The 17,867-nt window shown below is 40.3% G+C and overlaps 1 protein-coding gene across 1 annotated transcript in view; it reads right to left on the bottom strand.

Annotated features, from left to right (window-relative positions):
* LTN1 (listerin E3 ubiquitin protein ligase 1) overlaps window positions 1–17,867 on the bottom strand; it is a 297,783-nt gene that overhangs the window by 167,792 nt on the left and 112,124 nt on the right. The window lies entirely within an intron of this gene.

Below are 17,867 nucleotides of genomic sequence, written 5' to 3'. Positions count from 1 at the left end.
CTATCTTTTATTTGAAAAAGCAGGAATAAAAGCTTTGGAGCTGGACCATTTTAGGTTGAGAACCTGGTTTGCACTTGCTGATTGGATGGCTAAATGCAGGCACCAATCAGCAAGCCCTATCCAGGGTAAAACAAAAATAGGCTAGCTCCAAAGCTTTCATTCCTGCCTTTTCAAATTAAGATAGCAAGAGAACGAAGAAAAATTGATAATAGGAATAAATTAGAAAGTTGCTTAAAATTGCATGCTCTATCTGAATCATGAAAGAAAAAAAACATAATTTATGCTTACCTGATAAATTTATTTCTCTTGTAGTGTGTTCAGTCCACGGGTCATCCATTACTTATGGGATATATTCTCCTCCACAACAGGAAGTTGCAAGAGGATCACCCAAGCAGAGCTGCTATATAGCTCCTCCCCTCACATGTCATATCCAGTCATTTGACAGAAACAAGACGAGAAAGGAGAAACTATAGGGTGCAGTGGTGACTGGAGTTATAATTTAAAATTTAGAACCTGCCTCAAATAGACAGGGCGGGCCGTGGACTGAACACACTACAAGAGAAATAAATTTATCAGGTAAGCATAAATTATGTTTTCTCTTGTTAAGTGTGTTCAGTCCACGGGTCATCCATTACTTATGGGATACCAATACCAAAGCTAAAGTACACGGATGATGGGAGGGACAAGGCAGGAACATTAAACAGAAGGAACCACTGCCTGTAGAACCTTTCTCCCAAAAACAGCCTCCGAAGAAGCAAAAGTGTCAAATTTGTAAAATTTGGAAAAGGTAAAGTGAAGACCAAGTTGCAGCCTTGCAAATCTGTTCAACAGAGGCCTCATTCTTAAAGGCCCAGGTGGAAGCCACAGCTCTAGTGGAATGAGCTGTAATTCTTTCAGGAGGCTGCTGTCCAGCAGTCTCATAGGCTAAGCGTATTATGCTACGAAGCCAAAAAGAGAGAGAGGTAGCCGAAGCCTTTTGACCTCTCCTCTGTCCAGAGTAAACGACAAACAGAGAAGAAGTTTGTCGAAAATCTTTAGTTGCCTGTAAGTAGAACTTCAGAGCATGGACCACATCTAGATTATGCAAAAGATGTTCCTTCTTTGAAGAAGGATTAGGACATAAGGATGGAACAACAATCTCTTGATTGATATTCTTGTTAGAAACAACCTTAGGTAAAAACCCAGGTTTAGTACGCAGGACTACCTTGTCTGAATGAAAGATCAGATAAGGAGAATCACAATGTAAGGCAGATAACTCAGAGACTCTACGAGCCGAGGAAATAGCCATCAAAAACAGAACTTTCCAAGATAAAAGCTTAATATCAATGGAATGAAGGGGTTCAAACGGAACACCCTGGAGAACTTTAAGAACCAAGTTTAAGCTCCACGGAGGAGCAACAGCTTTAAACACAGGCTTAATCCTAGCCAAAGCCTGACAAAAAGCCTGGACGTCTGGATTCTCTGCCAGACGCTTGTGTAAAAGAATAGACAGAGCAGAAATCTGTCCCTTTAGTGAACTAGCGGATAAGCCCTTTTCTAAACCCTCTTGTAGAAAAGACAATATCCTAGGAATCCTAACCTTACTCCATGAGTAACTCTAGGATTCACACCAATATAAATATTTACGCCATATCTTGTGGTAAATTTTTCTGGTAACAGGTTTCCGAGCCTGTATTAATGTATCAATAACCGAATCCGAAAACCCACGCTTTGATAGAATCAAGCGTTCAATTTCCAAGCAGTCAGCCTCAGAGAAATTAGGTTTGGATGGTTGAAAGGACCCTGAATTAGAAGGTCCTTCCTCAGGGGTAGAGACCATGGTGGACAGGACGACATGTCCACTAGGTCTGCATACCAGGTCCTGCGTGGCCACGCAGGCGCTATCAGAATCACCGATGCTCTCTCCTGTTTGATCCTGGCAATCAGACGAGGAAGCAACGGAAAAGGTGGAAACACATAAGCTATGTTGAAAACCCAAGGGGCTGCTACTGCATCTTCCAGCACCGCTCCCGGGTCCCTGGACCTGGATCCGTAACAAGGAAGCTTGGCGTTCTGGCGAGATGCCATGAGATCCAGATCCGGTTTGCCCCAACGAAGAATCAGTTGGGCAAATACCTCCGGGTGAAGTTCCCACTCCCCCAGATGAAAACTCTGGCGACTTAAAAAATCCGCCTCCCAGTTCTCCACGCCTGGGATGTAGATCGCTGACAGGTGGCAAGAGTGAGACTCTGCCCAGCGAATTATCTTCGAGACTTCCAACATCGCTAGGGAACTCCTGGTTCCCCCTTGATGATTGATGTAAGCCACAGTCGTGATGTTGTCCGACTGAAATCTGATGAACCTCAGTGTTGCCAACTGAGGCCAAGCTAGAAGAGCATTGAATATTGCCCTTAATTCTAGAATGTTTATTGGGAGGAGTTTCTCCTCCTGAGTCCACGATCCCTGAGCCTTCAGGGAGTTCCAGACTGCTCCCCAGCCTAGTAGGCTGGCATCTGTTGTTACAATCGTCCAATCTGGTCTGCGAAAGGACATTCCCTTGGACAGATGAACCCGTGATAACCACCAGAGAAGAGAATCTCTGGTCTCCTGGTCCAGATTTAGCAAAGGGGACAGATCTGAGTAATCCCCGTTCCATTGACTTAGCATGCATAGTTGCAGCGGTCTGAGATGTAGGCGCGCAAATGGCACTATGTCCATCGCCGCGACCATTAAGCCGATCACTTCCATGCACTGAGCTACTGATGGGCTTGGAATGGAGTGAAGGACACGGCAAGCATTGAGAAGTTTTGATAGCCTGGACTCCGTCAGGTAAATCTTCATCTCTACAGAATCTATAAGAGTCCCTAGAAAAGGGACCCTTGTGAGTGGTAACAGAGAACTCTTTTCCACGTTCACTTTCCACCCATGCGACCTCAGAAATGCTAGAACTATCTCTGTATGAGACTTTGCATTTTGAAAACTTGACGCTTGTATCAGAATGTCGTCTAGGTACGGAGCCACCGCTATGCCTCGTGGTCTTAGTACCGCCAGAAGAGAGCCCAGAACCTTTCTAGAAAGGCAAACCTTAGGTACCGATAATGATCTTTGTGAATCGGAATGTGAAGGTAGGCATCCTTTAAATCCACTGTGGTCATATATTGACCCTCTTGGATCATGGGTAGGATGGTTCGAATGGTTTCCATCTTGAACGATGGAACCCTTAGGAATTTGTTTAAGATTTTTAAATCTAAGATTGGTCTGAAGGTTCCCTCTTTCTTGGGAACCACAAACAGATTTGAATAAAACCCTTGCCCCTGTTCCGTCCGCGGAACTGGGTGGATCACTCCCATCACTAAGAGGTCTTGTACACATTGTAGAAATGCCTCTTTCTTTACTAGGTTTGTTGATAACCTTGACAGATGAAACCTCCTTTGTGGAGGAGAAGTCTTGAAATCCAGAAGGTATCCCTGAGATATAATCTCCAGCGTCCAGGGATCCTGTACATCTCTTGCCCAAGCCTGGGCGAAGAGAGAGAGTCTGCCCCCCACTAGATCCGTCTCCGGAAAGGGGGCCCTGACTTCATGCTGTCTTAGGGGCGGAAGTAGGCTTTCTGGCCTGCTTGCCCTTGTTCCATGACTGGTTGCTTTTCCAACCCTGTCTGTAACGAGCAGTAGTTCCTTCCTGTTTTGGAGTGGAGGAAGTTGATGCTGCTCCTGCCTTGAAATTACGAAAATTAGACTGTTTGGCCTTTGATTTGGCCCTGTCCTGAGGAAGGGTGTGGCCCTTACCTCCAGTAATGTCAGCAATAATTTCCTTCAAGCCGGGCCCGAATAAGGTCTGCCCTTTGAAAGGAATGTTTAGCAATTTAGACTTAGAAGTTACATCTGCTGACCAGGATTTAAGCCAAAGCGCTCTGCGCGCCTGTATGGCGAATCCGGAATTTTTAGCCGTAAGTTTGGTTAAATGCACTACGGCATCCGAAACAAACGCATTAGCCAGCTTAAGGGTTCTAATCTTGCTCAGAGACTCATCCAATGGTGCTGTGCGAATCGCCTCTTCCAGAGACTCAAACCAGAATGCCGCTGCAGCAGTGACAGGCGCAATGCATGCAAGAGGCTGTAATATAAAACCTTGTTGAATAAACATTTTCTTAAGATAACCCTCAAATTTTTTATCCATTGGATCTGAGAAAGCACAGCTATCCTCCACCGGGATAGTGGTACACTTGGCTAAAGTAGAAACTGCTCCCTCCACCTTAGGGACCGTCTGCCATAAGTCTCTTGTGGTGGCGTCTATAGGGAACATTTTTCTAAATATCGGAGGAGGGGAAAAAGGCACACCGGGTCTATCCCACTCCTTACTAATAATCTCTGTAAGCCTCTTTGGTATAGGAAAAACGTCAGTACACACTGGCACCGCGTAGTATTTATCCAGCCTACATAATTTCTCTGGGATTGCCACCGTGTCACAATCATTCAGAGCCGCTAACACCTCCCCTAGCAACACGCGGAGGTTCTCAAGCTTAAATTTAAAATTTGAAATTTCTGAATCCGGTCTCCCCGAATCAGAACCGTCACCCACAGAATGAAGCTCTCCGTCCTCATGTTCTGCAAAATGTGACGCAGTATCAGACATGGCTCTCGTGTCATCGGCGCGCTCTGTCCTTAACCCAGAACTGTCGCGCTTGCCTCTTAACTCTGGCATATTGTATAACACTTCTTTCATAACATTAGCCATATCATGTAAAGTGATTTGTAAGGGCCTTGATGTACTTGGCGCCTCAATCTCACGCACCTCCCGAGCGGGAGACGAAGGTACTGACACGTGAGGAGAGTTAGACGGCATAACTGCCCCCTCGTTGTCTGGTGATAATTTTTTAAGCGGTACAGATTGATTTTTCAAAGTAACATCAATACAATTGGTACACAGATTTCTATTGGGCTCCACAACGGCTTTTAAACATAATGAACAAGCAGATTCCTCTGTATCAGACATGTTTAAACAGACTAGCAATGAAGCTAGCAAGCTTGGAAAATACTTTCAATAAGTTTGCAAGCAATATAAAAAACGCTGCAGCGCTTTTAAAAAACACAGTTGAGCAACTAAAGAATAATTCAGTTATAGTCAACAATTCTTTAAATGTATTAATTAGCAGAGGATTGCACCCATTAGCAACCGGATGATTAACCCCTCAGTACCCAAAAAAACGGATACCAAATTAATATAAAACGTTTTTATCACAGTCTAACACACTGTCACAGGTCTGCTGTGACTGATTACCTCCCTCAAAAACGAATTTTGAAGACCCCTGAGCTCTCTACAGACGTCCTGGATCAAGGAGGAAGAAGCAGGAAGACTGTGCTAGAATTTTAACTGCGCAACAAGGCGCTAAAAAGAGGCCCCTCCCGCTCATTTACAACAGTGGGAGATCTGATATAACGGTTTCTATGCAGAAAAAATACGTTAGCCATGTGGAAAAAAATTCATGCCCAAAGGATTTATCACCAAAGTACCTCACAAAACGAATAACATGCCAGTAAACGTTTTGAAAATAAACTTCTTTAAATGTCATGCAAAGTTATTACTAAGCCTGCAACCAGTCGCTACCACTGCAGATAAGGCTTAAGCATTATTTCAGTATTAACAGTATTTTCACAGTCAAATTCTAGTCCCTAGAAAATAACTCTACTGTGCATACATTTATCAGCCTGATACCAGTCACTACTACTGCATTTAAGGCTGTACTTACATCATACAGCAGTATTTTCTTAGTCAATTCCATTCCCAGAAAATATTGTACTGCACATACCTCATTTGCGGTGGACCCCGCATGCTATTCCCATGTTCTGAAGTTACCCCACTCCTCAGAATGTCGAGAACAGCCAGTGGATCTTAGTTACGCCTGCTAAGATCATAGAAAACGCAGGCAGTTTCTTCTTCCAAATACTGCCTGAGATAGAAAAAACAGCACACTCCGGTGCCATTTAAAATAACAAACTTTTGATTGAAGAATAATTAAGTAAAAACTCCAACTCCTCCCGCGACCTCCTTCTTTGTTGAGGGTTGCAAGAGAATGACTGGATATGACATGTGAGGGGAGGAGCTATATAGCAGCTCTGCTTGGGTGATCCTCTTGCAACTTCCTGTTGGGGAGGAGAATATATCCCATAAGTAATGGATGACCCGTGGACTGAACACACTTAACAAGAGAAAAATGGATTCAGTATCCCTTTAAGGCAGAGCTTTCCAAACTTTTCATCTTGGTGACACACTTTTTAGACCTACATCATTTCGTGACACAGTAAATCAGTTGTACTAGCAAAAAGGAGGTAAAACTAAATTGTTTTAAGAGATACGGACACAAACATAAATTATATAATAACTAAATGTATTTACAAGTAACAGTATGTATGTGCAAGAATTAAAAAAAAAGTTTATAATAACTACACCAATAACTACTTATTATTTTAATGGGATGTATGAGGTTGATGGGATGAACACGCTTTCTGAATATTTGGTGGAATATTAGATAAAGACACTCACATTTCATCATCAAGCATTTTTAAGCTTCCACTTCCTATCCATATATCAAGAGCAGGAACAGCAATGCACTACTGGGAGTTAGCTGAAAAAAAAACCCCTCTGACTTCAGCTCAGCGTTTAAGTTGCCTCCCTCAGAGCTCAGTGAATACAATTGACTACTGCCCACACTGCAAACACACTGCTGTCCCACTCACTGACTACACATGCAGTCACGAGCCAATTAAGGAGACTACACGTGCAGTCAGGAGCCAATGTGCCGCCAAAGCCGCCAATTGGAATAGCTTCAGTTCCCACTGAGCTGTGCCAATAGGTTAAGATGATCTGTGACCCCCTAGGTATCAATCACGTGTCAACCATGTGATTTGCGTAGCAGGCAGGCAGAAAGTCAGAAACCCCCCAAAAAAAAATTAAAAAAATTTATGCTGAAGCAGGGACACACCTACACACTGCTGCCGACACACTAGTGTGTCCCGACACACAGTTTGGAAAGCACTGCTTTAAGGTTTCGATCACACAGAGAAAAAACTTCCACTTTAGGTTTGTATTTATTACAGAATTCATATTTTTGAGGATTCAATTTTTTTTTATACATTAACATTTATTCACAAGTTTGCTGGAAGGATGTTTATTTTAAGTATAGTATAGTGTCTAAAAGCTTGTCATTCTATTTAAATGCATTATTATAAAGACAAAAAAATAAGTCTTCAGTTGACCCTTTCAACTAAATTGTTGCTTCATTCTATCTATTTATGACTCTTGATAATTCAGTATATAGGTTAATGCCACCCGTAGTAGATAGAAACGTCCCAAAGTGTTTATGACATCTCCCTTTTGCCTATTTATACATTCTCAGTGTATTACCAATTTTAGTTCTCATTTTGTTAAACTAGGACAAGAAAGGTGAATCTTTGAGTGTCGATGGAGGCACTCATTTATGGTCACTTCTTTATCTGGGCTACCAGCATACTTCTTGGTGTAACTAGTGCAATGCTAATACTTAAAAGGACATGATACTTAAATGTTCAAGCACTTGAAACTGATGCAGCATAGCTGTAAAAAGCAGAAATATCACCTGAACATCTCTGTAAAAAAGGAAGATACTTTACCTCAAAATTTCCTCAGTAGCTACATGCCATTGTGAAGGGACTTTAAGTAGCCAATCAGGATGCTACTCCCAGGACTTACAAGGGAGCATGCATCTAGCATGTTCAGGCACAGTCATGTTATTTCCCTACTCAAGTTAATAAAGTTTACTATCAAATCTCGAGAGATTTAAGTTAAATCTCATGAGATCACAGTAAAGCAAAGATGAAAAAGACAAAGTTTTTTTTACATGCAGCTGACAGTAGCTGAAGGAAAAGTGTTCATAGAGCACATACTGTTGTGAGATCAAGACATTTTAAAGTAAAAATTTTTACAGACATGTTCAAGTGATATTTTGTCAGGTTTTTCCCCCCCAGATATGCTGCATGACTTTTAGGTTATTTAGCATATGAGTATTATGTGCCTTTAATAAATAATTTTTTTCTTCTAAATCCATGCTGCATATCAGCAATTAAGGTTTACTTGTCCATACATATTATGTATTTAAAACCAATGCCCCTTTAAATTGAAGGTCAATTTTGATGAATCGGTGCCCGGTTTTTAATAATCCTATTAAAACAAGGGAACTTTAATTAATCAAAATTGACATTGGATGAAGACGGATTCGTCATTTCTGAAATCTGCAGAGGCTTCCGACGGGCGTGGGAATTGCTGGAGCGGCTGCCAGAATGAAAAGGTAAGTTTTTGAAAAAAATAGTGAAATGTCAATTTTGATGAATTAAAGTGCCCTTGTTTTTAATAGGATTATTAAAAACCGGGCACTAATTCGTCCAAATTGACCTTCACTTTAAATGTAATAAATTGTACCATGGGCCAAAGAGAGAATTTTTTTTACAAAATGATTTGCTACTCTTGCACTAGGACAAAGAGAAGGAAGAGTGCTCAAAAGTGACTTAACGGGGCAATAAACAAAAAATGTATTTTGCCTCACGCTCCCTTAAAGCGGTCAAAAAGCAAAATCTATAGCCAAGGTTTCAAAATCCTACAAATTGCCTAAAAAAAATAATCTATTTGAATTGCAGCATTTGCCGAATGCACAGAATTTGCTTTCTAGTATCTCGAGGGAGAATGGGACAAGTAGAATTTTTACACTAAAGTAAGATGTTTAATGTCCTTTAAAGAATACATCAGTACACACGTGTGCACAGTCAAGCCTTCCTATGTTACCACTTGCCAAGACAAACTTAAGAAACAGATGTGAGGACATTCTGCATGTTTATAAGCATTCACATTACAGGGACACATTTAGTAAATGTATATAGGGAAAATAAGACAGCTGACATGCAGTAATGCACAATATAGGCTTCATTAAACACTGCCAAATAAGCAGGGATAGGCAAGGTGTCCGTGACTAGCCCTTGCAGTGTCCGCCACAACCTTAGTATCTGATTAAATAATAGGAAGAAAAAAAATATATATGTAGTGTGAATAAAGTTAGTGGCTTGTCAAGAGACTGCTAGCGATATTGGGTGATAAGTTATGGAATAAATAAAGACTACAAAAAGGGTGTGGCCTGCTTTATGTAGGTCGCACCAAAAGGAAAATCAAACGAAGAATTAATGAGCACATCTATAATATTAAAGAGAAATTGCTGACACATAGTGTACCCAAACATTTCCTTGAACATCATGGTAGTAATCCAAAATCTCTAAAAGTACAGGTGATAGATTGGGTTCCACCAAATAAACCCAATAGGTTACTAGATCTAAGAAGGTTGGAAACTAAATGGATTTACAAGTTGAAAACACTACAACCATTAGGGTTGAATATCGACATAGATGTAGCTGCATATATGTAATCTTTATATAGATATAACAAAATATAATATTAATATTAATGAACTATTTATAAATTTTATCCAGTATCATTTTAATAATCTGTTGTTAGGTTTATGGCCTTGTATTGAGATCTTATCAAATTCAGGGCATTCCACTTTAATGTTTTATAATTATATTTATTTGTATGAAATTTTCAATCAACATGTGGTTTTTAATATCTTCAAATAATTTATCTAACGACTGTATCAATTTTATTATATTGCACTTTTTTGTATTCGGTTTTTATAAATATTTATAATAGATTTTTATTATGTTCCTCGTTTTCGAATATACCGCTATTGCAGTCTAACTATGTCAATGTGAGTTATATGGAAGTTAGTTTTCGTATACTTTTCTTTCTAGTTTTAGGAAACACAATTTCACTAAATTATGGTTTTAATGTTTTATCTAAAGACTTATAAAATTGTATATATTTGTAATCTAATATCCTTGCAGAAGAAACATTTACCACTGCTTTCTCTTTTTTCCTTTTTCCAGACTTTCCACCAATCAAACGGGTAGGATACGACACACCCGCAGCAGGCCCCGGAAAAGGGGTGTGCCTAACAAATATGGACATTTAAAAAGCTGAAAAGCGCCAATTCTGAATAGTACTCTTTCACCTCTTGATAAAGCCCGACCGAAGTTCGGGGGAAACGCGTTGAGGATTCTAGGACATTGCTCCTGGTCTGTTCTTGTGTGTGGACAGTCATCGCGGTAGTACGTAAGGGCAGTCCGGACGCCTTGTACTTACCTAGAACGGCTGACGGGAACGGTTTGTCATCTCTGCTCCAGCGCACACAAAGAATTTGTATACAGGCTCATATTATTTTTAAATCTTGTAAGTGCAACATTATAAGTTGCGTGTGTGTTTTAATATAATAAAATCTTCACTTGAATCGTGCCCTGGTGCGCTTCTGTTTCTTTCTTCTTTTTTATGGAATAAATAAAGCCTGAGTGAAATACTGGATGTGTATCTGCATCTGTATAATAACACCCAGCTCTATACAAAGACACAGTAGTGACACTGGCTCATGCGTATAGCCAGACAAGGGCTGGTTATAGGGTCAGTGGTATCTGCATCAGTATAATAACACCCAGCACTATATAATGACACAGTAGTGACACTGGCACATGCGTATAGCCAGACAAGGGCTGGTTATAGGGTCAGTGGTATCTGCATAAGTATAATTATACCCAGCGCTATATAATGACACAGTAGTGACACTGGCTCATGGGTATAGCCAGAGGAGGGCTGGTTATAGGATCAGTGGTATCTGCATAAGTATAATTATACCCAGTGCTATATAATGACACAGTAGTGACACTGGCTCATGGGTATAGCCAGAGGAGGGCTGGTTATAGGATCAGTGGTATCTGCATAAGTATAATTATACCCAGCGCTATAAAATGACACAGTAGTGACACTGGCTCATGGGTATAGCCAGAGGAGGGCTGGTTATAGGATCAGTGGTATCTGCATCAGTATAATAACACCAAGCACTATACAATAATGTTTATAATTTCAAATATACCTTGGTGTCCTTCACTAACGTCTGTACTTTGGAAAATGTCCACCACAGCCTTTGTCTGTGCCTATCCCTGCAAATAAGTCATAATGGTCGTATTGGACTACAGATAAACTGTGCCTTAGGGGTCAATTTATCAAACCCCCAAGCAGCGGTCATCAAATTCCTCTTTGGTGGTGAATTTCAATTTTCACGGTTTCGTCCGATCTGGGAGATTGACAGCTCCTGTCCGCGCGTGATTGGCTGTGCGCAGACAGGGGGCGAGATTGAATGCGAGCGCAAAATAGCGCTCGTGTGCAATGCTGAATTCCTGCAGTGGAATTCAGCACCCCAGAGGCGAGCTGCGCCTTAGTAGTATCTGCTTTACTCCAACCACTATTATCTCAAATGACCTGATAGGCGTAAACTTTATATTGGTGTTCCAAGACCACTTATTATAAAAGCTAAATTCGACATCAAATGTGGAGATAGCTTCCAAGAATAAAAAATTTGGGGTCTGTACCCTTTCAAATAAGGGCTTTTATGGTTCTGTAATCAAAGAAGCCCATATACCCCGAAGACAGCATATACCACTCACACATGCACGCAGCAGAGACACAAAATATTCATCATATGAAAAAGGGGATAACTCTTTTCTAAATTAAGAGGCTTGAGCTCCTCTAGAGAGCACATGACTGCAAAAGGAATTCCCATCACCTGTCTACTAGTGGTGCCTGGGCTTTAAAAGAAACCAGAGCATCCAAAAAAAACAACAACATAATTTATGCTTATCTGGGGATTATGCTACCCATAATCCCAGTCATTCTCTTTGCCTCTGTCAATGGAGGAGGTGAAGCTCTGGTGTCTGAAGAAAATTGGATTTCTTTTGCTACAAGCAAGATTTTGGATCTAGCCGTAGTCAACGTTAATCTCGTCAGTAGGGTAGTGGTAGCTTTAAAGCAGTGAGGAACTTGTGAGGTGGGTCTTGCTGCATTTTCCTAACATTTTGCTGCCCTAGTATAGAAAGCCAGAGTAGGTTTACTCTGTTCCTCCTTTTTTCTACAGGTTTTTGTGAGGAGTATGTGTCCTCTCCCACCGTGTAAGCTGTCTTCCTGCCTGACAGCTAGATTGCAGGTAAGTGCCTTTTTGTCTTCTAGGTATGGAGATGGGCATTTAGGGCAACTGTATGGGACATATATCCTTTATATAGGATATTTTCAGGCAGGGAGCAGGCACTTTTTTGTCACTAGAGACTAGGGGTTATTTCCCTTTATTTGGGCTTTTACTTGGGCTATCAGTATTGAGCTGATTATTTTGTGCAATGTTCTTATGTAGTATGAAAACGTTAACTGCTCTGCTGAGGTGAGGTATAGTCTTTCCCAGACAGGCTAAGACTCTCGATGGGTTAGAGGACTTGCTTTTAATCTGGAGCCTCGGAGAAGTCAGTTTGATCTCCAACTGAGGATTATTATCCCTATATATTTATATGTTGTTTAAAAATCCTTTTCTGTTAGAGCGGTTGCTCTGTAAGGATCAGTTGTGCAATATGTCTATTACGTGTCTTTCAATGTATTGGACACGTTAAATGCTCGGTACACATAGGGGTGTCCATGCCGCACTATAAAAGAAGTGCTGATGTTTTATGCCGAATATGTTGTTTTTTGGTTGTCCGCCATTAAGGAATAGTGGGGAGGACACTGCAGGAAGAAACGTGCGCTTGAACTATGCAGTTTCTCGTCAATGAGTCATGTGACCACTCTCTCTCTGCTACATTCCTTTAGTGGAACGGTGTTCTTTTCTGTGCCGACTTCTTCTGCATGGTATTAATCGTCAGGAGAGCTCTCTGCTGTTTTTCTTTCTCGGCCATCTTTTTTATTGTAGGATCAGACATCTCAGTCAGGCTGAGATGTAGGGGGACACATATAAATACAAGCGTGGTAACAGGTAATGCTTCCGGAGTTCCGGCACTCAGCGTGGAGGTTTGTCCTCTAAGCAGGTCGCTGTTTAAGTCAGAAGAGAAAGGAAAAAGAACTCCCAACAGCTAAAGTTCCAATGATAACATTGACAATATTGTAAACTTGAATTCAACACTATGCACAGCACTGTTTAAAAATCAAATCATTTATTAGTGATTATTAAAAAGTCCACACTTCAAACGTGTATTAGGTAAACTCACGGCTTGCTTACAGACACAGGATCAAAACAGTGATGACGTCATCTGATGCGTTTCACGCCAAACAGGCGCTTTCTCAAAGATAACCAGGGGAGGTCCTAATAGGGCATGTGGTATTATCGGGACTCCTCCTGGTAGGGTGACGTACATAATCAGCTGTGCAGGATACCCACCCCTATGAAGAAAATCGCCATGGTGATCATACACTGCTGTATACACCAAGTACTTATGTATTAAAACACTAAAACAGTGTTATTACAAAAAAGGGGGGAAAGAAACTGCACAGCTGAAGGTTAACACTTATTTTTATATATACAACATATAACGTAACATATAGCTGCTACGGGTGGAAGACTCAAACGAGATTTTTATGTGAATAGTGTGGGAGAACTACGGTAAAAACTACCAGGGTTCACAGCTTTATCTATTTTAGATGTCTATTTTATTATAAACCTCTAGTCTTCCACACTATGTGCATATAGGTCTATTATACAATATAAAGACCGTTATATTTGATACAGGTCCCTTGCAAAATAAAAGAATCCACAGGGAAACAGATATTTTACAAATAGATTAATCTTATCAGGGACATAGTGAATATCTCGTGCAGCAGTTATCTAAACAACATATACGGACTTAAAAAACATAATGATACAAAGTAAAACTATGGGTTTGCTAGAAATAGCTTACATAGGGATTAGAAAAGTATAGTCCACAACTGGCTACATTTAGCTACATTGAAAAAAACAGACAACATTGAAACCTCATATAGCTTAAAATCTGTTGTACTATATGTTAGAGTGATGTGAGCTGCATTCCAAATATTTAGTACTTATTCCCATATCTTTTTTTTTTTTTCCCCCAATTTTGATATTTCTGCCAAGGAACATGTGTTTTATGTTGGCAAGAAATCAGCACACCAATACAATGAATGAGTTATTAATACTAGGTAGTTTTGTAGAACTTTTTTCTGAAAAGTAAATATCTAATCTTATACTTACTACATACTTAATAAAATTAAATTAAAAATAAGAATTAGAAATAGAAATAAAGTATGTTGGAGTATATTCAAAAGGGAAGATTGTTTATAGAAATATTTTTTGTACTTGGGACATATGGTAAATATCTAACATCATGTATTCCCTCGATACTCACTAGATGCCCTGATATAGGTCAATATCCCATCTTAGATTTATGCCCTTTGGTTCCTTGGTTTCAAGTTTGAAAATCCACTGGACTTCTACATCTAATAGCCTTTTGTATCTATCCCCTCCTCTTTTGTTTGGAGGGATGTAGTCAATAGCCTGAAAGCTTAGTGCTCTTTTTTTCTCTGGATGAAGATTAAAGTGTTTCACTACTGGGGTTTTGGGGGGTCTTTTTCAATTGATGTGAGATGCTCACGGATCCTATCTTTTAGATTTCTGCTTGTGGATCCTGTGTATTGTTTGCCACAGACATTGCATGTAATAACATAAATAACGTACGTAGAACAGCAATCCAGTCTATATTTTATTTTATGTTGTGAACTGTTGACTGTCGATGTACATGTGTCACCTGTTTTACAGTGTGCACACACATTGCAATGTCTTCCACATCGAAAGAAACCTTTTCTAGCTAACCATGTTTCTTTGGTTTGATAGTCAGGGTTGTATACATATTTGATCAATCGGGTGCCAATAGTTGTTACCCTTTAAGGTAAAATTTAATTCCTTTTTCAAGGATATGTTTACATTCCTGATCAAGGGATAGGATACCTAGGTTTTTGTTTATTATGTTTTTAATTTTACCAAACTGGTTACTGAACTGTGTGACAAATTTAATATCAAAAGAAGAGACTGTTTCTTTTTTTCTGTTTTTCTTCTGATTTTGGAGGAGTTTCAATCTATCCATACTTCTAACTTTCTGTCTAAGATTGAGTAAGACATCTCTTTTGTATCCTCTCTGTTCTAACCTATAGACCAATTCTAGGGAGTGTCTATCATAGTCATGTATATCAGTACATAGTCTTCTTATCCTAATTAGTTGGCCTTTAGGAATACCTATTTTTAAATGTTTGGAGTGGCATGAATCTGCTCTTAAGATTGTGTGTCCAGCAAATTTTTTCCAGTACAATTCTGTATGTATCTTATCCTTATAACCCTTTAGCTGAATATCTAGATACTCAATAGTTTGTTTATTAAGTTGGTATGTGAATTTTAGATTTACTGTATTGTTGTTCAAATATGTTACAAATTCTCTGGCTTGTTCCTCAGTACCCATAATCATGGAACTCTCTGTGTGTTTTATTTTATGCTTGTTATCATTGAGGCACAAATTGTTTCGCTTTACAATTTTGTGCTGCATACTTAGATAGAACTCCTGTATGTAGCGTTAGATTGTTGCCCTCTGAGCTCAATGTCTCTTAGGATGATGCTGTTCAGACAATGCCACAGCTTTCTCCTTAAACGTCCCAAGCCTCAATGGCATCACATGTAGTGCCCTGCAGTTCCTCTCAACCTCCTGGAGGAGTTTATTTGCCCACAGAATTTGCTGCCCAGATATCCAATGCGGTATCTGCGGCATTATCTGCTTTTCCTTTACTACTGCTAGAGGACAATTAGAGATTCAAATAGCAAGGTTTCTGCTATTCAGGTTGCCCTCCCTCATGAGTCTGATGAGGAGGAAAAGTCGGTAGCCTCTGAGGGTGAAATCTTAGATTCGGACAGTATAATTCCTTCATCTGATCTGAAATTGTAACATTCAGATTTAAAGGGACACTCAACCCAAATTTTTTCTTTCGTGATTCAGATAGAGCATGCAATTTTAAGCAACTTTCTAATTTACTCCTATTATCAATTTTTCTTCGTTCACTTGCTATCTTTATTTGAAAAAGAAGGCATCTAAGCTTCTTTTTTGGGTTAGTACTCTAGACAGCACTTTTTTTATTGGTGGATGAATTTATCCACCAATCAGCAAGAATAACCCAGGTTATTCACCAAAAATGGGCCGGCATCTAAACTTACATTCTTGCATTTCAAATAAAGATACCAAGAGAATGAAGAAAATTTGATAATAGGAGTAAATTAGAAATTTGCTTAAAATTGCATGCTCTATCTGAATCATGAAAGAAAAACATTGGGTTCAGTGTCCCTTTATGCTTGAACACCTTTGTGTATTGTTAAAGGAGGTTTTGGCTACTTTGGACGACTCTGATACTCCTGTCATTGTCAACCCTAAAGAAATCAAGTAAACTTAATAAATACTATGATGTCCTCTGTGGAAGTGTTTCCTGTTCCAGACCGTGCAGTGGAGATTAATTCTCAGGAAGGGGAGAACCCAGGGATTCCTTTTCCCCACTCCTGTCTTTAAAAAGATGTTTCCTGTCGCTGACTCCATTAAAGATTCATGGCGCACAGTGCCTAAAGTAGAAGGAGCCATTTCTACTCTGGCTAAGAGAACTACTATTCCCATAGAGGATATCTACTCTTTTTAGGATCCAATGGACAAGAAGCTGCAGGCTTATTTGAAGATGTATGTTCATCAAGGTCTTCAATGGCAACTTGAAGTTTGGAATGACACTGTACCAAGTGCGGCATCTTATTGGTTCGACGCCTTGTCTGATTTACTTCAGGTAGAATCTTCTTTGGAGGAGATCCAAAACAGGATTAAGGCTCTCAAGCTAGCCAATTTCTATTCAAACCTGTTTGTGGTTCCCAAAAAAGAGGGAACATTTCGTCCCATTTTAGATCTAAAGTGGATCAACAAGTTTCTCAGGGTACAGTCCTTCAAAATGGAAACCATTCGTTCCATTCTTCCTTTGGTCCAAGAGGGTCAGTTCATGACGACCATAGACCTGAGGGATGCGTATCTTCATGTTCCCATCCACAGGGATCATCACAAGCTCTGGAGATTTGTCTTTCTAGACAAACACTTTCAGTTTGTTGCTCTTCCGTTTGACCTTGCCACAGCTCCCAGAATTTTCTCAAAGATTCTGGGAGCTCTCTTGGCAGTGATCAGGTCTCGGGGAATTGCAGTGGCGCCCTACCTGGGTGACATATTGGTTCAGACACCATCTTTTCAACAAGCACTACTCTCATAAAGAGAACTTGTTGTCTTTTCTACGTTAAACGGATGGAAAGTGAATCTGGAGAAGCGTTACCTTGTTCCAGCTACAAGGGTGGTTTTCTTAGGGACCATAATAGATTACATATATATAAAAAAAAGTCTGACAGAGTTCAGAAAAACCAAGATTCTTTACTCTTGCCTCTCTCTATAGTCTACTGTTCGGCCATCAGTAGCTCAATGTATGGAGGTAATTGGTCTGATGGTCACTTCCATGGACATCATTCCCTTTGCTCGATTCCATTTGAGAGCTCTGCAGTTATGCATGCTCAGGCAATGGAACAGAGACCATTCAGGTCTGTCTCAGATGATAGATCTACACCAGTCGACAAGAGACTCTCTCTCGTGGTGGCTTTCTCAGGAGCATCTGTCTCAGGGCACATGCTTACGGAGACCATCCTGAGTGATCGTGACCATGGATGCCAGCCTGCTAGGCTGGGGAGCAGTCTGGGACTCGCTAAAGGCACAGGGACTATGGACTCGGGAGGAGTCTGCTCTCTCCATAAACGTCTTGGAATTCAGAGCGGTTTACAACGCTCTGATGGCTTGGCCTCAATTGTCCTTAGCCTGATTTATCAGGTTCCAGTCGGACAACATCACCTCAGAGGCTTACATCAACCACCAGGGAGGAACTCGGAGTTC

This window comes from Bombina bombina, chromosome 3, assembly GCF_027579735.1.
Source record: "Bombina bombina isolate aBomBom1 chromosome 3, aBomBom1.pri, whole genome shotgun sequence".
Taxonomy (NCBI): domain Eukaryota; kingdom Metazoa; phylum Chordata; class Amphibia; order Anura; family Bombinatoridae; genus Bombina; species Bombina bombina.
Note: the sequence above shows the minus strand (reverse complement) of the source record. Positions and strands in the feature narration are given on the sequence as shown.